Raw genomic sequence first — 5,023 nt, forward strand, 5'->3', positions numbered from 1 at the left:
TCATGGCTCCTGCTTCAGTGAGACAACTCGAGATTGCCGATTGTGTTTGGCCACCTTGACAAAGACAACTGATAGGCAGGAGGGAGCCCACCATGGGTGACAAACATGCTCCTCGCCTTTCAGCAATGCAACTGCAGATTAACTGTCATCAATGTGGGAGAAATTATACATTTTGTGATGCTAAGAGAACGGTGATTACCTTTAATGTGTCTAAGCTCATTGCAGAGGGTGAGGAAATCTCCCCACCCCCTTCATATGGCATCGCCTGATAAATCACAGAATCTGTTCAGTAGTTAATGTGGACAAGCTATCCAGATACTGACCATTCACACCATTCTCTTTGAATATTTGTGTGTAACCACCCAGGTTAATTTCTTCCAGCCACAATCCTACATCCTGAAATCAATGCATAGAGTCCACTAAATCAATAAACAAAACAAAGCAATCTTAACGAGTTTACATACTTGCCAGAACCACAAATGTTCCATAGCAAGCAATATCTTCCAAAAGTCATATGCAGTATTTTGGAGGACCAAAGGAATGAAACCTCAGATGCATCTACTGCACCCAAAAGGTGAAATTTCCTCTGTGAATCAACAGAAAGACCAAAAAAGAAAGAAAGAAAAAGAAAGCGGGCACTTCAAGACAAGATGGGACTATGACTTGTAGTGTGTTCTACCCATAATGATCACCTTTTTTTTCTATCCTCTTCATGCACCGTAGAAGATCAATTTTCAATTTCAAAGTGGAGCTTCTTTGATATCTCCCATTGTTTTTATGCATTCACATGTGTACTCAGCCCAGTATAACAACTCTAAATCAGGTATAATTGTTCCACTATTAGGAAACATGCTCATCTAATGTAGCTGAATGATTCTCCTTTAACCCTACGTACGTACCAAAGGAGACAGAAGATATCACTAAATGCTCAGACGCTGCCTATATTACCAGGAAATGCAGTTTGACATGGGAACAGCGTACAAAAAAGAAACCCTTGCTCATGTGAACAACATTATCAGCTGACAATAAGAATTGTGTTGAACCATTCAAGACGGCCCATGGAGGCCTTTACCAAATTCTAGAGGAAGATAGGAAGTTAGATCCATGTCCACCTGGGTGGGTCTAAGATAAGAAACTATTTAACCAATCCTTTCTTTGCCCTAATTTATATGTGTGGGATATATTAAATCTCAAGTGAGAGAGGATTTGGGCCTGAACAGATGAAAGCAAACCAGTCTTTCCAGAGGCTCAAAAAAGGAATTGTATCATATCAAACCAACCTAATGGCTGTGTGATCAATCTGGTTTGTCATGTATAAGCTTGGTTATCATAGGGTCTGGATCATGACAAGTTGGCTCTCACCAGGTGGAATTAGTATAGAAATTGCTTGAATGTAACCCTCGATTATTAACTGGATGAAATCTCTAAAAGAAGACCATGAGAGAAGGCTCATCCAAGCTCGCTACAATATCATTTCATTAATGTGTTAACATGTACAATATGTTTGCAAAAAAAAATTATCTATTTATAAAAATATATCATAAGTTCATAACCGTTCATATTATATCATCAACCATTTATGTTGTGTCCACTGTTATTGATGTATTTTAATTAAACATGAATTTTGCACTCTCCAGGAAATTCATTCACATGATGTTTAATGTAGATTTGAGTACCAAGGACATGGTGTTAAATGAAACATGTTATTGGTTTTTAGGTGCTTTTTCGAAACCGTACATATGTGATCTATATGCTTGTATTTATAGAAATCACTTCTTGGAGCATTTGATTCCAATGCATGAATAGGTTTTTATAAGGTTTAAAAAATCAACGGCCTACAATTTTTTTAAATTTTCAAGGTTCCAAATACCATTTTTTCATTCAAAATGCATAATTCAAGTGTCTGTTTCTAAAAAATAAATCATGATGAACACATCTATAGGGCCAGAATTTCGAAAGAACACCTAAAATACAATAGCAAGTCTCATTTAGCACCATGTTGGTTTTATAGGTTTTCATTTTCCCCAAAGACCTTATTCACGTTTACAATATGACATGGGGCCTGCGTTGAAATATGTGGTAAACAAACATAGAATCTCGAGCCTCAAGGGGAGTTGGCATGGTGGGGTAAGGGCCTTTGCTGCTAGATGGGCGTTTAAGCTTTGATTCTCATTGACATCTCCCCACGAAGACAATGCACAACATAGGTCCTGGGGGCAAGTTTCCTAGCGCAACAACCTTAAGTATACTAGGTCGAGTCAGTGTGACCCGGTCGTGTTGAGTTATATATAAAAAAAAATTATCAAGGTAATATTTGCTACAAACATTTGTACTTTTGAATCATCAGAGTGCAGATTCTTTTTTATTCAGAAGAGTGTAGTTCTTACACCAAACTCTTATGCAATTAGTCAAATGACAGATATCCTCAAGAAACATCCGTAGGAATAGCTCTATACCAACTGAAACTTGCTTGCTTAATTACTGTAGTTCTAGGTCTCTAGACACTCTCCCTTCTCATGTAAATCTGAATGGCCTAAAATTCATGCCAGGCTGGTGGTTACCAAATCCCATCAATCAAGACATGGTCATCCCAACAGCAGTATTCTCATAATCTAGTCAAATGATGTAGCATTGAATGTTACACCAACACATAAAGAATTCATTCACATAAGTAACCTTTTGCATTAAGAATTTCCAATAGGAGCAAGCTATCCTTTTGAGCCAGATAAACTCAGTTGCAAGAGCTCTGATTTATGAATACTAAAGTGGTCATATAGAAAGAACAAAGATTTAAGGTACTCCGATGCCACATCTGAGCCAGAATAGAGTCAAACAAATTGGAAAAGAGCTTATGATTGATCAATCTGTCCAAAAAGTTGGATAAAGGCTTAAGATTTTGATAAGACAGCACAAGATAGATACCTATCTGCTTAAATGACAGAAATGGAGGATTAAAACTTAAAAGCAAGCCTTAATGGAGTCATGTCCAATGGTAATTTAAAAAACACAAAAAAACTATAATTAAAACCATAAACTAAACATTTATGTCCTCCTAAAAAACCAAATAAAAACCTTAAATCCTAACAAAAATCATTCATAGATATGCTAATTGAAAAAAAAATCCTAATTAAATGTTTACAACATTTAAAAAATCAAAATAAAAGACATAAATCCTAACAAAAATTAAATATTTAAGGGTTTAATAACCAAAATCAATCATTTATTAATAGAATCATGTTTAATGATAATTAAAAAGAAAATAAAAGATAAAAAAACCCTAAAACCTTAATTGTTGTCATTTGAAAAAATTCAAATCAATACCCAAAAATCCTAAAGAAAGATTATAGATTTATGTTAAATAAAAAATGAACAAATAAAACCCCCAAAAGCAAGCATTCATTATTCGTACCTAATGCTAATGAAAAAAAAAACAAGAAAAAACTAATTAAACATTCATGATATTTCATAAAATAACTAAATAAAAAAGGTGTGCATTCGTACATCGAATGATACCCATGCAAAGTTAAGACGTAGTTTGCACGTAAAACTAGGCATGTGAATAAACTATTATTTTATGCAAAGCACATGAGATACCAGAGTTTTTAAGAAAAATGATGCATGTGATTTATCTGTAAAGAATGCATGAGAAACGTATATGAAGAAATCCTCAGAAATTGAGTTAAACAGAACACCGTAGTACCCAAGAATCGACCCTTGCTTCACAAGAGTCGACCCATATTTTGTCTTTTGGTCAAATGGCAAATCCTGGGTTGGGGTTAGAGGGGGAGGGGTGTGGGTTGGGTCTAAGTGTGCCCACCGTGACCCGACCTTCCAGAAGTGAGGATAGCCTGATAGGCACTGCTCACCGTGACTGGAACCCCTCATTGGGGAAGTTTTTGGGTCAGGGTGCCCACCCTGGCCTGAATGTGGCCGACCCTGTATAGAATGATAAACATATCAACTAGACTAAAGGCAAAAAAGGATAACCGGCTTGAGGTAGAGGTTACCGTGCATTATACTAAGAGCAACAAAAAGCCAAGCCAACAACAATGTGCATGCCTACAGGTAAGGGAGACTCCCACGCACCTTGATGGCTATAGCATTCATGGTGCTACTGCTCCTACTTTTTCCCAATTGCCGTTCTTCTTAACAATTGTGCATACAAAACCATACCCTACCCATTAATCAGCAAAAAAAAAAAAATAGAATGTAAGGATGCCTAACTAAAAAGTCACTTAGTTTTTTCACAAGGGCTATGCTCATTTGGCAGGGCCACTTGTGAATGTTAGCATGTTGATGGGACGTCACAAGTTTGAAACCAACGGGTGGCCCTTGCTGTAAGGTTGAAGCTGGGCCTACTCCTCAGTAGGCAAGGGAGACCTCAAGGGTTTTACCAACCAGACGTCAGCCAGGCTGTTGATGAGAAGTGGGGGAGCCCTTATTTTTCAAGCCATGCAATTTACAAGAATCTGTTTTATATAAGTTATATATATATATATATATATATATATATATATATATATATATATATATATATGTGTGTGTGTGTGTGTGTGTGTGTGTGTGTGTAATGCCCTCCTCCTGCCTACCTTCTCGTTGTGCCCCCTCAAAAAATATTGTTTTTGAGTTTTTATTTTACATCTAACACCATAGATGTGATCTATAAGTTTTGTTTAGTGAGAACCGGTTTTTGGATCACTTAAATCTAACCTGTATACAGGTTTTTTTGGTGATCCAAAATCAATGGCTATGAATGTACCAGTTTTTCCTAACTCATAAAATCATATTTTTTATCAAAAAAGCATGATCCAAGAATCAATTTCCACTAAATAGAGCATGTTAAACACATGTAACGATTCTGATATATCATAAAACAATTTAAAACTATGGGGCAGAACTAAAAATGGAGGCTAATATGTTCAGTTATATATATATATATATATATAAAGGGAGAGAGGTCGTTGCTTGGAGAAACTGCGATCTTAAATAGCATTTATGATGTTAAACGGTAAGTGGGAGTGTA

At 36.2% G+C, this 5,023-nt stretch overlaps 1 pseudogene; it reads right to left on the reverse strand.

Annotated features, from left to right (window-relative positions):
* On the reverse strand, positions 1–411 carry LOC149838398 (uncharacterized; annotated as a pseudogene).
* Between the last annotated feature and the right edge of the window lie 4,612 nt (positions 412–5,023).

This window comes from Nuphar pumila, chromosome 5 (assembly GCF_984573655.1).
Source record: "Nuphar pumila chromosome 5, dmNupPumi1.hap1.1, whole genome shotgun sequence".
Classification (NCBI taxonomy): domain Eukaryota; kingdom Viridiplantae; phylum Streptophyta; class Magnoliopsida; order Nymphaeales; family Nymphaeaceae; genus Nuphar; species Nuphar pumila.